The 25,024-nt window shown below is 41.6% G+C and overlaps 3 non-coding genes across 3 annotated transcripts; all 3 read left to right on the top strand.

Moving 5' to 3' along the window:
* Positions 1-1,056: 1,056 nt before the first annotated feature.
* trnal-caa (transfer RNA leucine (anticodon CAA)) lies at positions 1,057-1,167 on the top strand. The gene is made up of 2 exons: positions 1,057-1,094; positions 1,122-1,167. It is a non-coding gene; the product is annotated as a tRNA-Leu (tRNA).
* A 715-nt stretch (positions 1,168-1,882) lies between these two features.
* Positions 1,883-1,955, top strand: trnak-cuu (transfer RNA lysine (anticodon CUU)). Its single transcript has one exon. It is a non-coding gene; the product is annotated as a tRNA-Lys (tRNA).
* A 529-nt stretch (positions 1,956-2,484) lies between these two features.
* Positions 2,485-2,595, top strand: trnal-caa (transfer RNA leucine (anticodon CAA)). The gene is made up of 2 exons: positions 2,485-2,522; positions 2,550-2,595. It is a non-coding gene; the product is annotated as a tRNA-Leu (tRNA).
* Positions 2,596-25,024: the final 22,429 nt, after the last annotated feature.

The raw sequence follows: 25,024 nt of genomic DNA on the forward strand, positions 1-25,024 counted from the left end.
TAGTAATAGTAATATAACATTCTTATTTTTATCAATATTCTTGAAATAAAACATAAAAAATTACAATTCAATTAATACAATTAATTTTCTTAATTTTATCAATCTTATACAACATTAAAACTACAAGAAAGGGACAGACTTATATTGCAGACAGTTTGTGAGAAGTTATTAACAGAAAAAAAATTTATAATGTAAGAAATATAAGCAGTATTAGGTGTGTGGTGGTTTAATATTCTTCTCTGTATTGTTCTTATTGCAACAAATTGCATTATTATTCTTACCAATTGTATTTGTATCAGTTTTAAAGCTATATTTGTTAGATTTACAGCACTTTGTTAGAGTTTGCATGAATTGATGCATGTTCCAAACGGGATTCGAACCTGCGATTTTGTCATTTTTCTTTTCTTTTTTTCTCTTCTACTTCCCCTTTCTTCCCACTTCTTCCCCCCCTTATACAAGCGATTGTGCACAAGCTTTAGCTCAGTAGGTAGAGCATGCAACTCTTAATCTCAGGGTAGTGGGTTCAAGCCCCACGTTAATAATCAACAGATGTTTGATCCAGCACTTAAAGTCAAAGTTTAGCTCTTTTACCACCATCACAGCGTCCTCAGTGGCGCCTCTTTGAATGATCACAAACCTCCTGTAATGCACAATATGAATAAAAAACATTCAAACTTGCGTAAGAGCATTACTTTGACCTTTCTTTGGGCTCATGTCATTTCTGTATTTCCTTTTTGCTCAAGTATGATCATTCACTTTAAAACAAAAGAAGGAAAATCTGAATAACGACCCATGGCCTCATGCCCTCTCTGGCTTTCATTACTCATCCACTGACATCACTCCCTGGCCAATCAGTGGCCTGCAGTCTGTAGACGTCACATTTTCGGCTGGACTCAACTCGAATCCCTGCCGTGTAGGTGCTAAAAATGTAGCTGCTACCAGCTGTAACTACCTCATGGAAAACCCTAAAACCTGAGTCGAATATAGTCAAGTGGAGAAGTGTTTTGCATTTTGGTTCATGTTTCTTATATTTTACACAGGCAGGAAAGAAATGGTGTCAGGATGGCCGAGCGGTCTACGGCGCCAGACTCAAGGCTTCATTCCTTCCTTAGCACAGGGACTTCTGGTCTCCAAAAGGAGGCGTGGGTTCAAATCCCACTCCTGACACTAATTTCTTGCTTGAATCTTACTTGCTTATTAGAAGACCGTGAAGAAAGCCATGTCAGGCCATGGTGAAAAAAGGCATTTATCTCTGAAGACGGGCCTTCAGTTCCTCCCATTAACATACACAATTCTGATGTGCGATGGTGCAGTTCTCCTGCTACATTAAGCTCTTTTCCACTCGTACTTACTCACAACCACCTCAATGTGGGTGGGGTCGTTATAGCAAGGAGGTCCGAAAGTCCTGTGTTGTCACTTTTATTGGACAAAACATGACACAACAATTTAGGACATCAAGGTGAAGGTATACATGCTACTTTGTCTGTGTCTTTGCGTCTAGTAATCCACCTCGTTGATGATCACAGAATACATCAAATCCAACTGTTGCTGTTGCCGGGTTCTTGTCAAGGAGTGGCTTTCATGACTCATCCAGTGACATCACTTCCTGGCCAATCAGTTGCCTAAAGTCTGTAAATGTCACATTTTCGGCTGGACTCAACTCGACCCCGACCGAGTAGGTGCTAAAAATGTACCACCTTGTGCCAGGTGGTATTACCTCTTGGGAAACCCTAACAGCTGAGTGGGATCCAGTCGAGTGGAGTAGGTAGAGGTTGAAAAGGGAGGAATGTGTTCCGATGTCATTCGAAATCTCTGAAAGTTGACTTTGGCTTGTTATATCTCTTCTTTTTTTTCGGAAGGCATGTTTTATAACATATGAATAGCCCGGCTAGCTCAGTCGGTAGAGCATGAGACTCTTAATCTCAGGGTCGTGGGTTCGAGCCCCACGTTGGGCATAGCACTTTTAATAATCAACAGATGTTTGATCCAGCACTTAAAGTCAAAGTTCAAATCTGTTACCACCATCACAGCGTCCTCAGTGGCGCCTCTTTGAATGATCACAAACCTCCTGTAATGCACAATATGAGTAAAAAACATTCAAACTTGCGTAAGAGCATAACGTTTACCTTTCTTTGGGCTCATATCATTTCTGTATTCCCTTTTTGCTCAAGTATGATTATTCACTTTAAAGCAAAAGAATGAAAATCTGAATAACAACCCATGGCCTCTGGCCCTCTCTTCCTTTCATTACTCATCCAGTGACATCACTCCCTGGCCAATCAGTGGCCTGCAGTCTGTAGACCTCACATTTTCGGCTGGACTCAACTCGAATCCCTGCCGTGTAGGTGCTCAAAATGTAGCTGCTACCAGCTGTTACTACCTCATTGAAAACCCTAAAACCTGAGTTGAATATAGTCAAGTGGAGTAGCGTTTTGCATTTTGGTTCACGTTTGTCATATTTTACACAGTCAGGGAAGTAATGGTGTCAGGATGGTCGAGCAGTCTAAGGCACCAGACTCAAGGCTTCATTCCTTCCTTGGGACAGGGACTTCTGGTCTCCAAAAGGAGGCGTGGGTTCAAATCCCACTCCTGACACTAATTTCTTGCTTAAATCTTACTTGCTTATTAGAAGACCGTGAAGAAAGCCATGTCAGGCCATGGTGAAAAAGGGCATTTATCTCTGAAGACGGGCCTTCAGTTCCTCCCATTAACATACACAATTCTGATGTGCGATGGTGCAGTTCTCCTGCTACATTAAGCTCTTTTCCACTCGTACTTACTCACAACCACCTGAATGTGGGTGGGGTCGTTATTGCAAGGAGGTCCAAAAGTCCTGTGATGTCAGTTTTATGTGACACAAACATGACACAAGAATTTAGGACATCAAGGCGAAGGTATACATGCTACTTGGTCTGTGTCTTTGCGTCTAGTAATCCACCTCGTTGATGATCACAGAATACATCAAATCCAACTGTTGCTGTTGCCGGGTTCTTGTTAAAGCGATACTCCGGAGTAGATTCAACCTGGGGTCATTTGAACCGTGATATCCAGCCAAGTAGCCCACCCGCAGTTTTTTCGATATTGGCTGAATATCAGCTGAGTTACTGAGTTATCCCGAATAGCTTCGTACAAGGGTTAATGGATCCCGGCAGTATCTCCAAAATTACCACACTAAAACCACATGCCATGACACCAAACTTCTACAGTAGTACAAATATGGTCTCTACTCACAAAACGATGCATTTGGAAGTTTGAAAATAGTCCAGGAGTTTATTATTATCAACACAAGCTTGATAGCTTTTCTGCTGCTAAAGCTGCGTCGACGTCACTTCTGGGAGCTGGGAGCTTCAAAGTAAGATGAGGGTTGATCTACTACTGTAGACAACAAAGCAAGGCTGCTCAATTTCTCCATTGATAAAATAATTTCACAACTCTACAACATAAAAATTCATTAAAAAACATGTAGAATATAGCATATACTTTGTTGTCTACAGTAGTAGATCAACCCTCATCTTACTTTGAAGCTCCCAGATCAAGGAAGTGACGTCGACGCAGCTTTAGCAGCAGAAAAGCTATCAGGCTTGTGTTGATAATAATAAACTCCTGGACTATTTTCAAACTTCCAAATGCATCGTTTTGTGAGTACAGACCATATTTGTACTACTGTAGAAGTTTGGTGTCATGGCATGTAATTTTAGTGTGGTAATTTTGGAGATACTGCCAGGTTCCATCAGCGCTTGTACTAAGCTGTTCGGGATAACTCAGTAATTCAGCTGATGTTCAGCCAATATCGAAAAAACGTCGGGTGGACTACTTGGCTGGATGTCACGGTTCAAATGACCCTAGGGTGAATCTACTCATAACTATCACTTTAACTCTTGTCAACCAAATGATTTGAAGGATAACTTGTGGGTTCAGTTACCCATTACAGCTATCGATTTGCTACCCAACCTACAACTGGTTGCTGACCAGTGGGTTTTTTGGTATACACACTCATCCCTGGGTGGGCTCAAACCACCAACCTTTCGGTTAACAGCCGAACGCGCTGGCCGATTGCGCCACAGAGACTTGCTGTAGCTGTCTGTGGGCGTGGCCGCGATCATTACCACCTCTCATCCCTTCATTACAGTGTGTGTTCGATTTCTTTATGTTTGTCATAAGGTTGATATCTGCTGTGTAGGTAACAAGTAAAGTAGCACACAACAAGTAGTCATTAACTTCCTGGTCTGACTTGTTAAAGAAATTTAATGTCAAAATTTTTTCCCAAGTGCCCTCATTTGGTCTCTCAGCCTTTTTGAATTTTTTCTTGTTTGTGTGTGACTTTCATAGCAATATGACAAAAAGGTTGTTTTTTCACTTTGCTTGTGCAATTTTGACAAAAGATAGAGGAGCCTCCAGGTTGAGTCATGCATTACACTGCACTTAACAGGTCACCCTTGGAGAAATATTTTGCCAAGGAGCGTGTATAATGCATAAGGAGAGCGTTTTGGCGACAGAATGTTTGCGTTAACTCCCGTAATACGCATAAGTCAGAACGTCCCTGGGTGGGCTTGAACCACCAACCTTTCGGTTAACCCTTTAGGCGCCAAGATTTTTTTTTGAAAATACTGGATTTTGACATTAATATTTCAAAAGCTGGTGGCTGAAAGGGGGTTAAAGATAGATGCCTACTGTACATTAGAAAAATGTTGCCCATGATCCATAGTTTATGTGGGGTATGAAATTATTGATCTAATTTGCATATTATGACATCATCAGGTGGCAGCCATTTTGAATCTCATTATGTTCAGGAAATATTGGAATTGAGTGATTGTGAACTTGTTTTTTTAAAACTTTTTTTTTCTTTTTGTCTATTTATCATCATCTATAATGATCAGGGAACAGGAAAGCAACAATAAAACAGAATAATTTAGTAAAATATTACTATATCATCATTACCATATAGTAGGAAAACGCATGCGAAAAGTTGCCTATATTTTTTCAGGAAATGGTGGATATTAACTTGATGTTTGAACTTATTTTCATTTTTCTGTCTTTTACCATCATTCATAAGGAGGAAACCAACAATAAAACAGGAGAAAGTGGTAAAATACTGTCATCATTAGGCTACCATAGGGTAGGAAAACACATGCAAGAAGTGGAAGACATTGAATTGATTTTTTTTTTTTTTAACCTGTTCAACCTTATTCATAATGATCAGGAATGAGGAATACAATAATAAAACAAGTGGTAAAATGTCAGGATCATTGCGCTGGCGGATAGGCGCGCCGCGGCACCGGGGGCTGGATGGAGAGAGCGCATGCTAAAGATACCAGACCCACTTCTCCCACCCCCGATTCCTCGACCAACACGGACACTGCGACCGCGTTCCCCACTACCACCCACTCCATTGAGGTTGGATAACGACACCGAATGAGTTGAAGTTTATGTGTGTGCTTGGAGAACAGCCTCGCTTCGCATGCCGGCACCATTGCCTTCGGAAGTTTCACGGTGGGAAGCATGAGCGCTCGTCCGATCCTCCTCCTCACGAGGTAAAAACTCTCCTTCGGAGTCGGAATCGGCAAATAGCATGCTCAATACTTCCGCACGGTTCAACTTCTTACAAGCCATGGTGTTAAAAACTCACTAATAGTTCGCGGACAATAAAAATTCGACTCGCACGTCTCTACAGAAAAGCTCTGAATAACTGCTTCCGTCTGAGCTCGCGCGGCTTTTTTGCACTGCCTTATAAAAACACTGTGAACTACAAAATGACTACAAAATGACTTGAGCTTGGTCTTGTTTGAAAGGGTAACATGTTTGCCAACTAGTGGTAGGAGGACTGAACACCTTAAAGCCCGTTTAGTTTATCTACAGACTGTTTTGTTTATGCTGACGTCATGTCGCAATTCTGCGACTTTGGCGGTTAGAGGGTTAACAGCCGAACGCGCTAACCGATTGCGCCACAGAGACTCTGCCTGGCTTTTGTTGGCAGTGGGTGTGGCTTCGAGCTTGATTGCCCCCTCATGGCGGTAACCTTTCTACCTTAAAATAACAGCTTGAAAAAAATTGTGCGGCTAGAATGAGTTTTAATATTACGATTGGCCTGTCTCCTATGCCCTTCGGGGGTCTGAGTTGGAAAAACTGCACTATGTAACTTTGCTGGACCGGCCTGGGAACTGAGCGGAAGTACTTCGACTTGCTTTCTGGCACACCTACCGCAAAAACAAATAGACCCTCTCACGCTCCCAGGTACATTACATTGATTATTCTTACATTCTCGGTCGGCATCAGTGGTGTAGTCTACGTTGAACGCAGGTATACGGCGTATACCCACCTCTTTTTTTGGGGGATTTCCGTATACCTACCTAAAATGCTCCGTATACCCACTTAAAATTCGCTTTTCAATATTTAAAATAGCACAGCCACGTTTCATCAACTACCACTTCTCATGGAAGCCTTGTTATAATGTAACAATACAACGACAACACTTCAGAATAGCATTCATTCGGAAATTGCGGCAGTCAGTCAATCTCCCAGGGATTCCCCATCAGTTGTTTGACAATAACGTCCCATAGAAACTCTTCTTCTTTGTATTAGTTGAAAGCGGTGATTCTCTAACGCACAACAGCGCCCCCTATAGGAGTGGAAGGTGGAAAACTAAAATGGATGTGTGTGTATATATATTTTTTTTATGTACCGTATATTACATGAATGTAATACACATATATATATTACAATTAATTAATTCTGAAAGCCCTTGTGTATATATATATATATATATATATATATATATTTATATATATATATATATATATATATATATATATATATATATATATAAAACAACCTGTCTCAAGATGTGATGGTGTTCTGCTGCTTTAAAACAATCACTCTGTTAGGCCTCGCTCTATGAGGGATGAGTACAAAGATTAAGTGCCACAGGGAGTCCCATTGCCACTGAGATACACAGCACACAGTCCACACAATCAAAGTGAGTTTATGCTGTCCCTCATGCATGCAAGGGGCAGGTAAGTGCAAAGCTGCGACCCCACAAACATGTTTGTCCCTTAACACGTTAAGACAGCATTATAAATGTGCCGTTACCAGAATGGCAATGACCAAGTCGTAGTGCATTATTAAAAGCCCTGTGTTATGTCATAGTATTGTAGTACTATGGTACTTAACTTTTCAATGACTATTGCAGCGCGCCACTGGAGGTACGGCGTGCATTAAGGGGCTACTATTGGTCCCGAGGGGTCCCGAGGGGTCCCGAGGGGTCCCGAGTCCCGACCCCTAGTTTGGTACCACGGGCCTATGACTGGCCAACTATACAGTATACCCACCTCAAAAAGGTAGACTACACCACTGGTCGGCATAGCTTGTACCTTCTGACTCCTCGCGGGTTCGTCAACAAACGTGAAACGTGAAAGCGAAAGGGTGTTGTATTTACGACAGTGTAACCGTACATTACCTCCAAGCCTGTAGGGGGAGCTCCATAATGGGCTTTTTGAGAAGTTACATTGTATTGCTTTAATGGTGATGATTAGTTAACTTTACTATTTAGGAACAACCAGTTTTACACTGAGTATGTTTTATTTGTAATTAAACTGTAGAAAATGTGAATTTGAAGTGTTTTTATTGTACATTTTTGTGCTGAAGTGGAACAACTTAAAGTACTCCTCAGTACATGTGTATATAAACATTTACAGGATGAAGCAGTAAAATTAAATATACTGACTTTGCTTTATATAGATGCTAAAAATTTAGACTACATACCATTAATATGCTGTTATCTTATCAATAATACGCATCACACTTTTTGCACATTTCTATTAATAAAAATGAGTATTAAATGCAACTTATCACTTTACTTTGTTATTAGTTTACTTGCTAAAATGTAAAAAATGCCCTTAAAATTACGTTAAAATCCAATATGAATATGCAAAAACTTTAGGATATATTTAAAAAATAAGCTTTCGGTGCACTGTTACAAAGATATGATTATGAAAATACAGTTTTTAAACGTACAAAAATATATTCAACAACATTTTAAATAAATAACTTTAATTTAAAATCTTTTTTTTAAATCAATTCCAAATAAGTTGTAATATTGCAAAGATTAAAAGAGTTTTAATGAAAAAAAAAGCTCAAAGTGTGACATGAGCATGATTCTCAAGTTCTGTAGATATTACACTTTTTTATTAGTACTTTAAATACTTTAAAGTTTGTGTATTTTGCACCGGTTTACTACTCAGTGCCCTTCCTGTTTTACACATGACGCCCAAAGAAGAGGAAAAACAAGATAAACTCTGATATGTGTTGAAGAAATGACGACATCTGCCTCATTTACTCAAATATATTCACATAAACAAAGGAAATGCACAGTTTTTACATGTTGAATTCAGTCTCTACACCGACATCCGGCTGTTCAGAGCAGCTATGTCCTCCATCTTCTCAAACAAGCCTTCGGTCACGGCGTTGTTTCTTTTGCTGGTCAGCACGTGGTACCTGCCCCCACACCTCTGAATGAGCGCCATCAGCTCCCCGTTCCTCAGGATGTGCTGCTCGGCACTCTCTCCAAAAGTTTCCCCCCACGTGAAAAGCACCAGCGTGCGCCTCCAGATCCCTTCCCCGAGCAGGCCCACGTGCTCCTCCACGGCCCTCCAGAATCTTTTTCTTGCAGTCTAAGTTGTCCTTTTCTTTTTCCTCTTTTGTCTGCCGCAGTTGTTGCTCGAGCTCTTTTAATCGTTCATTCGCTGCTTCCATTTCCCTTTCTGTTTCCTCCAGTTGTTGCTCCACATCTGTTTTATAATACAGATAAAGAGTTTCTTTCTCCTCCTTTGTTTCCTTTATATTTGATTTATTTCTCTTTTTCCTCCAGTTGTTGCTCCACATCTGTTATTAACTCAGAGACCATTTCCACTCATGACTTCCAGCTGTGTGAGGAGCATTACTGCCCCCTGCTGGACTGATTAGAAGTTATTAAGCTGCAGCAGCCTCTCAGCCATAGATATGTATAGAATGGCTTGTGTTGATGGTGAAACATTCAAGACATAACTTGCTTAATTCTCAAACGTTTAGGTTATTATAAACATCAAAGTAGTAAGCTAATTATCACACTACAGACGAAGTCCATATTTATTTTTGAAAATAAAAACGTAAATATTTCCCGTTTATTTGTACCATGACTGAACTTTATTTATCCCTTGGGATGACTCCCTCAGGGAAATTCAAGTCCCCAGTAGCTCCAAACACACACATAGGATACAATACAGTAAAATACAGTATAATATAGAATAATTAATAAAATATATCATTAAAATATAATTAATATAGAATAATCTAAAACAAAGTGTAAAAGAAGAATATAGGCTATACAAGATATACAAAGTAAAGAGAGTTAATTAAAATAAGTTATAGCACTATGGTTGAGTTATTGCCCATATTGCACTAATTGTGTTAATTACACATTGTATGCACATAGTCTGACCATAAATAGATGAGATATTCACAGTAGTGACATGAAGTATTGCTCTCTCTCTCTCTATTTTTCCTTTTCTTTTCTCTCTCTCTATTTTTTCTCTCTTTTTTTCTTTCTCTCTCTTTTTCTTTCTTTCTTTCGCGTGCGCATGCGTGAGCATCTGCTGCATGTGTGGAGAGGAGAACGAATATGAGGATTGCTAAAGGTTTGAACTTCACTCTTTACAGCGGTGTTTCTCTTTGTTTTTCACACTTTAACATAGTTTGGTTTCACTGGTGTTTCTTTAGTGTCTTTTTCGGCAGCACCTAGCTTTTTAGCTGGGTGCGATGGTTGGAAGAAGTTATGGTTCTGAAGGCTTTCGGAGCCTTTCCCGTCGACATGGAATTAAAATACCAGTCGGCGTGGATTTTTCGGTTGAGGAGTGTGGTTTGGCTGTTGGAGAAGTTGTTGGATGTGAAAGCGTGACGGCAGCATCTAGAATGAATAATGCGGTAGTTTGGTTTTTGGACTCTATTGATAAAGTAAATAGCGTAGTTGAGAAGGGAATTGTTTTGAGAAACTCGCAAATCACTGTTTTCCTACGGTGGACCCGCCATTGCTGCAAATAAAAGTAAAGCTGCAAACAAAAACAAACTCTACTGCAAATAAAAGAGAGGCTGCAAGTAAAAAGAGCCACAACGGAAGTGGGTAATCGGGGACTGTTTTTGCCGATTCACCTGTGTGAGGAGAAGTAACTTAGAAGAAGAAACGAGGAGTAATCACTGGGAAACGAATGAGAAAGTAAGTGAAAATGTTCGTGTTTAATGTCGCTACGTGTGCTTTTAATGTGTTATTTGGTTAGGCTTTGTAGCCCCAGGTTTAAAATTGAACTGGAGGATGCTAGTGTGTTGTTAGCTTCGGCTAACACGGAGAGACCGCTAACGAGAGGAGAATCGAGTTCGGTAACTTTACTCGAATATGCAGCAAAACACAGATATTATGTAGGCTACCCTCATGTGTAGTGCTTTCTCTAATATTTGACACTTAGTTTAACCCAAGATCATAGCTTGTCTTTGGGTCTCTGCATCCTTGTCCTGTAAGAAACTCTGGAGATAATTGGAATGACCATGATGCTAAAACTTAACAGGAAAACTACAGTGAACAATTTTCTGTTCTTGTTCCTAGGTTTGATGGGAGCAATTGCGGTTTCCCAGCATCTGCCCAAACCCTGAACCACATTACCAGCATCACACTAGTGCCAGCAACTCCTAGTGGGGATGAGCATGAAACTCTCTTTGGAGAACTGCAACGACAGAGTGGTCTAAAGGCTGATTCATACTCGGCGCAAACGCGCAACTGTTCTGGCTCGAGAACCATTAATGACGTCATCGAAAGCGCCAGCCCCTTCACAGTTCCTTCAGCTCATAAGCGCAGTTTGCGCCGAGTATGCGTCACATTTGCAGTTCTCTCCAGACCAGCGAGCGTCACTGTTGAGGAAACAAGCTGAAAAGCATAGGAAGAAAGCATACACAATGCCACCTGTGGTGTCACGTCAGCAGAGGCTGGCACATCTGATGAGGAATAAATTTACTCTGGGTGTAGAACTGTATATGTATCTCAGAGCTAAGCGGCTGCGGCAAAAACAGAAGAGAAGGTGGAATGTTCGTCCTTTGCAACAAGACGAACTTTGTCAAACGTTGTCCCAGTGTAACTTCATAGACGTGTCGTACAGATGTTTGTAGAGGCGCATCCTCTCGGTCACCGTGGTCTCTGCAGTGTTCATTTTTTCTTTTTCTTGGTCAGCTGTTTCCGGTTGAGCGCGCGTGAAGTCAGAAAAAAAGTTGTGTGCGCGCCCTTGCGCCGCGCGAGGATTTTCTAGCTTGCGAAGGGGGGCGTGTCGGAATTTTGGGACACGTGACCGTTTGCGCCATTTGCGACCAGCTAGTATGAGCGAGGTCGCGCCGAGTATGAATCAGCCTTAAGAGCTACTCTGCAGTGGGAATCAGCTGTAGAGAACTACATCACCCTGAAATTCATGGCTGGTCTGTAAAACCTTTAGGGACATATTTGTGCTGTAACAACACCAAAACAAACCTTTTTATGTGTAGTATTTGCCATATGTCATTTTCCTCTCTCTCATGTATTTTCCTGTCTCTAATAAAGTTGTCCATGCCTGAAAAGAAATCTTTGAAAAAAAAAGAACAGTCTGAAGTTTGGCATTTTTTATTATAGAAGCAAGCTTAAGCTGCAAGCACGTTCCTGATATCAAATAATGATACAATAAGAAATGTGTGGTGTTGTATACCATGTATTTGCAATACAAAACAAAAATATTTAAAAAAAAATGTTGCAGTGCAACTTACGTTTGAATATGCAACGTAATATATAACATAACTGCCATAAAAAATATAACAAATATCACAAATCTGCCATGAAAAATAGAAACACTCACATCTCTCTTACTCACTGCATTAAAACTACACTAGTGAGTGAGACTGTGTGGCACCATTAACTTTTACCACAGGTAAATTTCTGGGTCTAAAACCACCCAAAGCCGGGGGAATTCTTGATGCCAAAGTCCATGTTGGCTTTGAAGGCACTATAAGTGTCCAAAAGAGGAAGCTTTAAAATGTTGGCACAGGTATTCGCCATTGGGAATGTTGATGTTGTAGAACATAGGAATTGAAGACGTGGCAGAGGACTCATGCCAGCAGGAGGCACACACTGCACACCTGCAGCGAACATTAACACCTCCTCCGAGGTCACAGAGCTGGCATCTTCTAAAATTAGAGAGCATTGAAATCAATTGACAGTAAATACTATCTACATCAACACTGGAACTTTTCATAATTTGTGTGTATAAAATCAGACGAGCAAATTGAGTAACCTTCACAATGGAGAAGATAGTCTGCCCAGTAAGTCATAGCTTTCTCTTCCTGAGCCCTCCTGTTGCTTCCCTGTTGACTAAGTTCAGGCTGGAACAGTTTTTCCATCTCTGCAGCAGACAGCTTCACATCGGCATGACAGAGAGCAGGGCTTAAGACCGTTGGATGCTGCTGCAGAGCTGTCAGAAACGGCAGACTTTCAAGTCCAGCCTTGAATCTAAAATACAATTAAAATATTCATGTGAAGTTACATGCATATCGTGTAGAAGTAAGCAAGAAAATGGGACAACAGCAACACATTTTTTCATAATTATTTCAATGATAACAATAAAATACGGAAACCTAGCTCTCGATTGCAGTGCTGTTCCTGTGGATGATGTACCACTTCAGGTGCTCCTCTACAATCTGTTTTTTTTCTTCACATGACCTAACATGCCTGAAGCACCCAGCAGTCTGCAACATGGCGCTGTTCTGTACCATCAAGTCCTGAAGGATTTCCAATGAGGGTGCATTCTGAATCTAAAAGAAGAGATAATAGAGTACCACACATTTCAAATATGAATATAAGTAATTATAAAAAAATGGTAATGCCAGAAGGATAATTAGAAAGAATGGTTTAAGTGGACAAAAATCTCTCTTCACTCTTATTCTAGAGTTTCACACCCTTTTATCAAGTATCCTCATACCTCTTGTAGGACTTTCCCTATCTCCTCATCTGTAATGTCTCCTACAGATGCCTTGAAACTGGTCTGCCCTGAAATGTAGTTGACAAGATCCTGTGACAAAAAATTGGGACCTGGTCCGCCTTGTACAATGGAGACAGCAATCATCTTCCCTGCCAAATAATACTCATCCTCTACGATAGCTGTCCAAGGAAATTCAGAGTAAAGAAATATTAAATCAGGTTTCATATTTAAACACACTGCATGGCTGAAATACAACAGTACCTGTTGTTACCATATAATACATCCATGGTTGTTACTTGTTAGTTGTTTTTGTCTGGGGTAGACACTGCTCTAGAGTGAGAGCGTGTGGTGGTAGCCTACATAATATCTGTGTTTTGCTGCATATTCGAGTAAAGTTACCGAACTCGATTCTCCTCTCGTTAGTGGTGTCTCCGTGTTAGCCGAAGCTAACAACACACTAGCATCCTCCAGTTCAATTTTAAACCTGGGGCTACAAAGCCTAACCAAATAACACATTAAAAGCACATGTAGCGACATTAAACACTAACATTTTCACTTACTTCCTCATTCGTTTCCCAGTGATTACTCCTCGTTTCTTCTTCTAAGTTACTTCACCTCACACAGGTGAATCGGCATAAGCAGTCCCCGATTATCCACTTCTGTTGTGGCTCTTTTTATCTGCAGTCTCTTTTATTTGCAGCGTCTCTTTTATTTGCAGCGTCAGCGTGTCTTTTCTTTGCCGCTGTGTTTCTTTTATTTGCAGTAGAGTTTGTTTTTGTTTGCAGCGTTACTTTTATTTGCAGCAATGGTGGGTCCCGGCCACCGTATGGGGAGTGCTTCCAACAGTTTGTGTCCGGGGTGGGAGGGGTCGGCCACAATCTGATGCACGCCTTATGACATTTTATTATAAATTATTTCAACAACTACACTGGAGCAGCCATTCATCTATTGTAGGATCACAGTGTGGTTGTATGAATCTAATCTAAATGTTTGTAAGCATACCTTAGTAATTTGAAATTTATGTCACACAGTGAGCTGTGCGTGTTCTCCCTGCACAATGGAAGCTTGGCTTCTCTCCAGGTACTCCAGCTTCCTCCAATCCAACTAAAACATGCAAGTTAGGTTAACTGGTGAATGTAAATTGAGCCTAAGATGAGTGTGAGTATGCATGGTTGTTTGTCTTGTTTGTCTCTGTGTGGCCCTGTGATGGACTGGTGACCTGTGCTGGTGTCATAAAATGTCATAAAATGCCCGCCTCAGCGTCCTGGAGGCGGGCAGGTGCTGGAGAGATGGCAGATTGCAGCCGATCCGCCTCTCCGCAGAGTGGATGATACGCTGCAGCTCTTGTCCTTGGCGGTGGCCGCAGCGTACCAGATGGTGATGGATGAGGTGAGGATGGACTCGATGATGGAGGTGTAGAAGTGCACCTTCATCAATCTGATTGATTGACCATCTAATCTGATCATCAATCGAAACTTCTTTGTATCCATAAAAAAAGAAAGCATAGAAATTAGAGTGGTATTCACAAGACTTTGCACTCACAGCTTTTAGATTCATACTCACATAAAAAAAACATTCCTAACCCGAACAATTTCTCAGACTCATGTGTAAGACAGCAGAATTTTGTGTACAACTTTATCATTACGAGTACGGATGGTTTGAATCATGGATACATCTTTTCGGCAGCGGTCTTACTCCATAGATTCTGCCTATTTTGGTGACCTTGAAGATGTTGCATGTTTCCCATCAACAGGCACAAAGCCCGGATACAGAGTGTGTATAAAGCAGCCTGTGAATCAAACATGGAATGTGGAGCGTTTGTGAAAAAGCACAAAGCAAATCCCGCTGGTGTGACAAGCATTTCCTTTTCTCGAGATATGGAGTTATTTATCTCGTTATCTCGACGAAACTATAACGGCACCTCTCGTGCATCATTGGGTAACCATGGAGACGGCCTGGTCCCTTCAGCTGGTCACTGATGAAGTCGACTCCATCAGCAGGATCACTGAGGTGTAAACGCCTGTCGAGCCGGCCATCTCCTTAAAGGACGCGGGCTGATACGAAAGTTATCTCTACAAGACAAACAAACTGCAAACACATAAAACATATATAAACAGGGGCGGACTGGGGAGAAAAAGTGGCCTCGAAAACCATTGGTAAATTAACTCATTATCTCGAGAAAACCAACAAAAAAAAGTTTATACGTACCATGTCCACTCTGGGCTTCCGTAATTTTTAACCCTTTTATTAAATCACCTACAAAGATACAAAGATTGCATTGTTCAAAACAAAGATACCATGCCATGATGTGTTCAGGGTCCTTTTTCACACAATTTAGATTTTCTTTTTCTGACAGAAACATGGTTAACAGAGAGCACAAGTGCTACTGTTCTTAATGAAGCAGCACCCCCAAACTTTAGTTTTATGGATAAATGCCGAAATGGGAGGAAAGGGGGGGGGGGGGGGGGTGCCTTATTTAAAGATACATTCCAGTGTAAAGAGATCTCATTTGGTGAATTCATTTCTTTTGAATATCTTAGTTTTATTTTAAAGGGTGTTCCTAAAATCCTGTTCTTAATCATTTACAGATCTCCAGGATACTGTGCAAGTTTTATTGATGATTTTTCTGAATTATTGTCTGTTATTTCGACTGATTTTAACCATTTTATTTTGACCGGGGATTTTAACATTCACATAGATAATATGACGGATGGTAATGCCAAATAATTTTCTTCTGTGCTGGACATGTTTGGTTTGTGGCACCATGTAACAGAACCTACCCACCTTCGAGGTCACATTTTGGACCTGCTCATTTCTAAAGGTGTTGATATTTCTTCTGTTGTGGTTATTGATTTGGCCTTGTCTGACCATTTTTGTATTTTATTTGATTTACATATTACTCAGAATGTTCAAACAACCAGCTTCTCAGTTAAGAAGAGGTACACCAATGAGAAAACAAGTGCTCAGTTTAGGGAGGCCATAGCTATGTTACCAACAATGTGCGCAGAGTCGGTTGAAGGAATGCTGGATCATTTTAACTTGAAAATTTTTAATGTAATGGAAGCTGTTGCACCGATAAGAATCAAGAGCACCTTGATCAAACAAAAAACCCAATGGCGAAACAGCACTACGGTCAAAAACCTGAAAAGAGAATGCAGGAAAGCTGAACGTAAGTGGAGGAAAACAAAGCTTCAGATTCACTATGAGCTGTACAAAGCCAAAAATCAAAACGATTTGACAAAACATTCACGCAACATAGACAAACAAGAAAACTAATCTGTGTCTAAAACCTAGAAATAACTCTGACGTTATGTCACAATTTAATATTGTAGATTTAAAAATCCTAGAGGAAACAGTATGGCATCTGAAATCAGCAACTTGTTCTCTGGACATAATACCATCCGACTTTTTAAAAACTGTTTTTACCTCAGTAGAAAGTGATCTCCTACGAATAGTTAACAGCTTACTGGCATCAGGCATTTTTCCCAAGTCATTAAAGACAGCTGCCATTAAGCCACTCCAGAAGAATAAGAAAAATAACTAGAAAATTTCTGAAGAAATTTAGAAGGGGCCTGCCAAAGTGTGCGTATCGCTCAACCAATCATGGCTGCTCAGGAATGGTTCGTAAGGCCTAAAGAAGAAGCATTCAAGCCTAAACGGCATCAAAGCCATTTAAATTTAAAAATTTAAAGCGGCGAACTGTCCCTTTAAAGAGGCGAACTGTCCCTTTAAAGCAGCGAACTGTCCCTTTAAAGCTATGGTAGGTAATCCTAGAGAGCTAGCAAGAGAGCTAGCAAGATTCGAAAGTGGCCCCTCCTCTAAGCTCCACCCCCCACTCCCCATTCCGTCAGTGCTTCATCCAAAGCCACTCCCCCACAAACTTGAACGCGCATCTGACGCTGGAACTCTGCCGACATGTCCCACTCACGCGGAGGAGGGAGCCGACAGAGGGGGGCGTAGGCAGAAAGCGCAGAGGCATCTGATTGGTTTTTTGTAGCGCCCCAATCCGAGATCAGCACCCCGCTGATCTCGGATTGGTCAGCTTTTTCTCAGTCCTGCAGCTGCCACAGAGGTCTGATTATTTTCGTCCCTTTTTCTAAATACATCTTGTATAGATTTCTCTCAGGATAGACAGACCATTTCACCCAGTATTACAAATTGTGTTTCTGAACAGGATTACCAACCATGGCTTTAAAGCGGCGAACTGTCCCTTTAAAGCGGCGAACTGTCCCTTTAAAGAGGCGAACTGTCCCTTTAATGCAGCGAACTGTCCCTTTAAAGAGGCAAACTGTCCCTTTAAAGAGGCGAACTGTCCCTTTAAAGCGGCAAACTGTCCCTTTAATGCAGCGAACTGTCCTTTTAATGCAGCGAACTGTCCCTTTAAAGCGGCAAACTGTCCCTTTTAAAGAGGCGAACTGTCCCTTTAAAGCGGCGAACTGTCCCTTTAAAGAAGTGAACTGTCCCTTTAAAGAGGCGAACTGTCCCTTTAATGCAGCGAACTGTCCCTTTACAGAGGCAAACTGTCCCTTTAAAGCAGTTCATTGTGCTGTTGAAACTTCAAAAGACTGGCTTGGCCACTAATAGCCTTGTTTCTATGGTGATTAATCTCCCTCAATTAACTGACAGTTAAGCTTTCCCAGCTGCTGCTACACTAATTATATGAGACTCAGGCTTCTCAGAGCCAAAAAACTCTACGAACAGATGCTTCCCATTCGGAAACCGTAAGAGCTACGGAAAACATTCTCGCAGAATGAGCAAGGGACGCCTTTGGACTTCAATATTCCCGCGTTTCAGATCTGTAGCAGATTCACAGTGAAAGCACGGATGAGAGAAAGGAGGGCTGCAGGAACTGCTGAGATTCTGAGAATTTGATTAATTAAAATGGGGATTTGAGGTCTTTGAGCCCCGACATCACTTTGCTCTGAGGGGCTCTGAGAGCAAACGGTCAGCCCTAGATGAAATATGAAAACATTTTATGAATCCCAACATGCGTGCCTATATTATGACAGTACATAATGGCACTGGAGCGATATTTGTGGGCGTGAGGGCGATTCGAAAATGAATCTGAGGTCAGAACTCTTGCTCTTCTCACACTCTAATGAAATGGCAGTTGTGCTCTAAAAATTCAAATTTTGCAGATTTTGGCCAAAACTTTGGTTCGCTTGGAGGCATGCTGTGGGAAATCCGTAGCAGGTATCGATATGGCGTCTTCACTTCTGAACACAGCACGGACGTATCTACAAACTGACATTTGAATGGCGTTTCTAGGTTAATGCTTGATGACACAGTAACTCCTCAAGATTTTGGGTTTTTTATGACATTTCCAGGTCATCCCCCTATTTATTCATAGGGGGGCTTTGGGGGGGTGTTTTTTGCTTATTATGTCGCCATGGTAACTCCAATCTTCAATAAAAGTCATAGCCCGCGAAAACTCATCGAGCTGGTCGTTTTGATATATATATATTGTTGGGATGTGTGGACGGAAGAATAAATATAGCCTATAAATAAATAAAGAGACACGTTTTCAATGTTAAATCCCATAGACTTTTGCCAACGGAATAGTAATAGGTGCCTTGCCATGCATTTGCATGCAGTGCTCTCCTATTCAATGCTATGGCAGGCCCCAATAATACATTTTATTTATAACGCACTTTACATTTACAATAAAATCTCAAAGTGCTAAAGAAGAGAACTCTAGACGCCTCTATGATGAACAACTACAGACCTGTCTCTAATCTCTCTATTATATCTAAGATTATTGAGAAAGTTGTATTTAACCACCTCAGCGCTGCGTTTGATACTGTAGATCACAGAATCCTGTTGCACAGGCTGGAAAACTGGGTTGGACTTTCTGGAGCGGTCCTTAACTGGTTCAGGTCCTACTTAGAAGGCCGGAGTTATTTTGTTACAATTGGCAGCTATGAATCTGAGCGAGTGGCCATGACTTGTGGAGTCCCCCAGGGGTCAATTCTTGGACCTCTTCTGTTTAACTTGTATATGCTCCCTTTGGGTCAGATAATGCAGAATTTTAACATCAATTATCACAGTTATGCAGACGATACACAACTTTATGTGTCTCTGTCACCGGACGACTGCAGCCCACTGTGTCAGTGTCTGGAGGAAGTAAACACCTGGATGAGAGAGAATTTTCTACAATTAAATGAAGACAAAACTGAGATCATTCTGTTTGGTAGCAAAGAGAAGAGGGTCAGCGTTGGTACATATCTTGAGACTCGGGACCTTACAATCGCTGACCAAGTTCGTAACCTCGGAGTGTTGATAGACTCAGATCTGACTTTCAGCAGCCACATCAAAGCTGTCACCAAGGCAGCTTTTTACCACCTCAGAAACATCAACAGAATTAAAGGTTTCCTCTCCCAAAAAGACCAGGAGAAACTCATCCATGCATTCATCTCCAGTAGACTTGATTACTGTAATGCTCTTTTAACTGGACTTCCCAAAAAGAACATTAAACATCTGCAGCTCATCCAGAACGCTGCTGCTGGAGTTTTAACCCGGACTAAGAGATCTGAACACATCACACCAGTTTTAATATCTTTACACTGGCTTCCAGTCAGTCACAGAATAGATTTTAAAAGCCTGCTGATGGTTTACAAATCCCAGAACGGTTTAGGCCCAAAATACATCTGTGATATGTTCAGAGAATATAAACCCAGCAGAGCTCTTAGATCCAAGGACTCAGGTCAGCTGGTCCAGTCCAGAGTCCAGACTAAACATGGAGAAGCAGCATTTAGCTGTTATGCTGCAAACAAGTGGAACAAACTGCCAGTGGAGATTAAACTTTCACCAAATGTAGACATTTTTAAATCCAGGTTAAAGACATTTCTGTTCTCATGTGTCTATGCATGAAATATCTTTTAACTTATCTAGACTGTTGCTTGTTTTTAAATTCATTTAAATTATTTTATTTGTTTCTCTTTATATTCTTTTATGTATTTTTAATGCTTCTTACACTCCCTGCTGCAATTCTTTTATTTTATGTAAAGCACTTTGAATTGTTTGTACATGAAATGTGCTATATAAATACATTTGGTTTGATTTTGATTTGATTTGATACAAAATACACGGCTTACATCATCTTATATACATTTTAAAGGAGCATTTTTACTTTTTATAATATTAAGGGCTTTAGTAAAGGAAAGAAAATCTTTATGAAATACAAAAAATCTGGGTTTTACATTCATATATTTACATTTATGTATGAAATATTTTCCGAATAATAATATGTTATTGAACAGAAAGTCCCATTCACTATTAACCATCATAATGTCATAAATAATGTCTTTTAGGGAGAAGGGTTGGAGACGGATCCCCGTGTGCAGCCAGTCATGTACATCATCTATCTGCGGCTCCATGAGCCACGTGACTTCCGCATTCATTCCTTTCTGTAGAAGTCTTTGGGGGAGTCGCTGCTCTCTGTTTACACCCCTCTGGTCTAAAGACCAGAAGACCACCAGAGACTTTTGTCGTCTTCGTTTTATGGAGCTTTGAAGCAGCGCCGCAGGTAAGTTTTCCATCTTCATCGTTAGGACGGTTCGGCTCCGGTTCAGTCTTCCTGTTTGGAGCGACACGGTCCACACGAAGCAGTGTTAAAAGCACCGCCAAAGCCAATAAATGCACTGTGTTAGCCTTCCATTATCGGCATGTTTCTGATAAAGATGGAGGTCTTCGAGTACAAGTGTTTAATGAGGTTAATATATCCAAAATGTTTGTTAATCTGGTTGAGTGGCATCTCTTTAGCTGCAAACAGCATTTTATTTCTGTTTCCCTCCTTCTATCCAATGTTCTGCTGTTTGTGCTCTATAAGAGTTTATCTGCAGGGTTAGAAGCTGCTTCTCCTGGTGATATATTTTTCCACTCGTACGGCGCTCTGCTCACTGTGGCTGTTTTTGAATGCGCCTTAAAAACAAACCTTGACTTGTCTTGTTATGACTCAGTCTCCCTGCAGCTGTCTTTTTGTTCATCTCCTAATAATCCAACTCATTTAAAGCTCTCTATAAAGCACTTTGCTGCTTTGTTCACAGAGCATATTCATTGTTTCATAGATCTGCTGCAGTTAAACAGTTCAACGATTTAGTTCAATACTACAATGGCTTAATGAGATCAAATCTAAATATTGATGATAACTATTAACTCAGAATTGGTGAAAAGAGGCAGAGGAGAAATATTTAGAGCAGCTAAATGTTTAAAGTGGTGTTAATCTGATCTCTAAAAGGATAAAGGCTAACCTTTACTGCTTTAAGATGCTAACAAACTGTCTGACATCTGACTGTCTGGCCTTGCTGTTAAATCCTGATAGTTTAACATATGTCACATAGCTGCTCTGCTAGGGGAGGGGCTCGGTGGCAAACCTTTGGCCGCTCTGGTGGGGGGGTTTATGGGGGACAAAAAGGGATTGGGCTGGGGGGTAGATCTGAGCCCAGCGTTGACCCGCTCCATCATCTGCTCAGTGAATTTCAGGTGAGGGGAGGAGGGAGAAAGGGAGGGTGAGGAGCGCGATGACCTGTCAGGGCTTTGGGGGCCTGGGGAAGGTCCTGGTCCTGCTCATTGGTGCTGTTGAGAGGGTTGGGGGCAGATAAGGACCCCTCTGATGTCTCTCCCTTCCGAAGCTCTTCCCGGGTGGGGGCAGATGGAGTTCCTCCTCAGGGCTTCTGCTGGGCTTTGTTTGTTCCTCTCTATGAGATAACTCCTGGTTTATCTCAGTCTTGGCACCGAGCACAGATGGATGACGTAGGAAGTAAAATAAGTTGGAGGTGAACAGTTTCACCCTTGTCTTGTTCAAATTAAATCCATTTGCCTGCGTTCCCAAAAAAAATTTAAAATGATGAATAAAATGCACTGAGTGGTCAGCACATGCCGATAAAAGCCATTTATTCAGAGCCAACACCCTGCAGAATCTTTGCTCTCCTCCTCTGACGGGTGGTACAGGTCCACTGATGAATACAGCTGCATTCAGCGAGCTCACTGCGTTTAATAATCCAATAAAGTCCCGTTTCACAACCTCAGATTGTTGCTGGGACATATCGTTTGACCCTGTATGCAGAACGATGTTTGTCACAGATGGATATTCATCTGCAATTTCAGGAATTCTCTCCTTCATATCATTGACCATATCCCTGGGAAAGCAGAGGACCTCAGTGTTCTTACCGCACATCCTTTGTACATCATTTACGGCAGAGTCACCCACAATCAGAGTTTCAGGCCCAGCCTTTAGCTTTCCCTGTGGCCTTTTACTTTCTGACAGGTTTTCAGTCCTTGCTTTGCCGCTTTGGGATGGATGGTCATCCAATAGAGATCCAGAGTCCTTCGATAGTGGAGCAAATCTGTTCTGCAGTTTCACACTCGGTTGTTTTGGAGGTTTGTTGTTAACCTTCCCATTCACGGATGTCCAGTCCTGTTTCCTCCCATGTGCAGGGGTAGAAGAGCTCCTCTGTGTGGTGGGAAGTAGGGCTGAACGATATGGACAAAATTTCATATCTCGATATTCATGCCAGATATCTCGATATCGATACGATACGATATGACTACGGGTTCGGTGAAAACCAAGCATTTTTCAGAAAAATAAAAACATCATAAAACAAAAGAGTGCAGTTTTATTGATTAGAACTCACTGCCATCAAGCATAGTTTGCTTGGGCCTCTTAAGGGATGACGTAGAGGTCCCCGATGTTTCTTTCAATGTCATACACTCATCGTGCAGCACACGGTGGTGTTTTTTCAAGTGGTGAAACAAGTTGGTTGTGTTCCCTTGCTTTGTCGCAATTTTCGCCAAGCACGACCTGCACAACACCTCGCTCTGGTCAACATCATCCTTTCTAAATCCAAAATACCTCCAAATAATGGAGGATGATTTATGTTTTGGCACAAAATTAGATTCTGCACTGCCACCGGCCGAATTATCTCCTGCGCTCATGTCACTTTTCTTTCGTTTTGATTTCATTTGGGAGCTAATGTGCCCTGTTAGCACTTAAGCACTTCGTGGATACTACTGAAACGTGAAGATTGTGACAAATTTGTTTTGTTTAGATCAACCACTGTCAGAGATCGCATGAAACACAGATGCCGGTGCCTTAGCTCTGTGTTTTGGTAACCCAGCTTGACCGTCGGAGCCCAGTCCACTGACTCCGTAGCCAACAACGCGCTGGGGCAGCCTTCAAAACAAAGCCCAAACGTAGCCCGTATTACATTACTGTTGATTGGCATTTAACAACATAATACTTTACTGCACTACTACTAAACAGTTAGATTTCGCACATACCTTTGACGAAGTGGTCACCGCAGACACGAGCATTTGCAGATTCAGCCCCTCCAGTCTGTAAACGTAGGTTAGCTATCCACTTTTTGCGGCGTTGTTCTGTGAGTTTTTTCCATTTCCCACCTCTATGGGCGATTACCTTAGGTACTCGATAGTAACCCTTTCCCTTCTCTCGGTTAGACCGATTGCAACATCCAAAAACGGCACAAAACTGAGGTATTTTGGGCAAAAAGTGGCAGACAAAACACAGTGTTTTCAATGGGCTCCAGCTCAGGTTGCCCACCACCTGGGTTTGCGCGCTTAGAAAAATACGGAAGTGACGTCAAGTGAAACCCTCCCATTCCCCGTGAATGTGTGTGGCTGTGTGCGTCTCAGTCTACTTCTCCCTCACTCCCACCCTCCTATGTTTGTCATTGGTTGGCTTCAGCTGTCGATCCACAGCAAGTGTGAAATAAGCTTTGTGGTTGGCTGGCGGTGGGGTGCGTTCAAGCGCAATCTTAAAAGTAATGTTTATGGTGACTGCCGGAGCTGTATAAGCAGGGCGAGCGCGGGGGAAATATATTGTTTATATCATTGCTTTTTCGAAATTACTTTCTTGAATGTTCATATCTCGATATAGATACGATAACGATATATCGTTCAGCCCTAGTGGGAAGTGAAGGCCAGTAGGTTTCACATATTTCAGCTCGCTGTGCCCTGCCTGTGATACGTCCTCCCACTTCCAGGAGACATGATTTACTTTTTGGTTTTGCACCGAGACGGTTCCAGGGAGGATTATTATTGGATGATTTATTATAGTGCACAGAGTCTACTTTCTTGGTCGCGTTATCTGTGCTTCTTAGCTGTGTGTTAGCTTGCTCGTCTCCACTATTCTGAATCAATGGCAAGGTTGTTTCATTTCCACACAGTCCATTTACCTCCACATTTACTTCTAAGCGATGGATTTTTGTCTCCAGTACTGCAATCTTCTGCAGGAGGCTCTAGTAGTCATCTGTGGAGAAGGGAGGCATCTTGCTGCTAGTTAGCCTAGCGCTTAGCACCTTTCCAGGCTATTTAGCTTTAGCTGAGTGCTAGGTTCCCGGACACTGTAAATCAGGCTTCAGCTGTGTGTAGGCCACGCACACGGAGCGCTGAAGATAAAGGACTATAAAAAATATTGCTGTTTCTGTTAAAAAAACTTTAATCCCAGAGATTTATAAGTGTCCAGAAGCTATCGCAGATAGGCTCATATGGGAAAAAAAAGGGGAAAAAGCACGATAAAATCAATAAAATAAGCAAAGCAAGCAGAAAGCAGGTAGAGTAAGCGCCCGCTTTAAGCGTGCATCTGCTTTCCCAGACTCTTCATCTAACCCAGTTATTCAGTCCCACTATGTCACCTTGAAGTCTTGGACATACATTGTGTTTATATGAGCAGTGGAAAAGTACAAACTAGGAACATAGATTATTTAGTAAAATACAGAATGTGAATTCATAATGTCTAATAACAAAGCTAATTTTAACAGTTTCTGCATTAAATCACACAGCAGATGTCCAGCTGTTGATGGCAGCTAACGCAGCTAACGCAGCTAACACAGCTAACACAGCGTAAAGCTTTCAGCATGGTTGCTGCGATGGCTCGCGTGAGTAGTGTTGATGACGTCACGGTTTCGTTCCGGCCATTTATAGTGGCGCGAGTCGATGCGCCAGTAGTTGCAGTTTTCTCGTCACAGAGGTGTCGCTGCTACAAGAAGGTTACC

Source organism: Odontesthes bonariensis, chromosome 8, assembly GCF_027942865.1.
Source record: "Odontesthes bonariensis isolate fOdoBon6 chromosome 8, fOdoBon6.hap1, whole genome shotgun sequence".
In the NCBI taxonomy this organism is placed as follows: Eukaryota; Metazoa; Chordata; class Actinopteri; order Atheriniformes; family Atherinopsidae; genus Odontesthes; species Odontesthes bonariensis.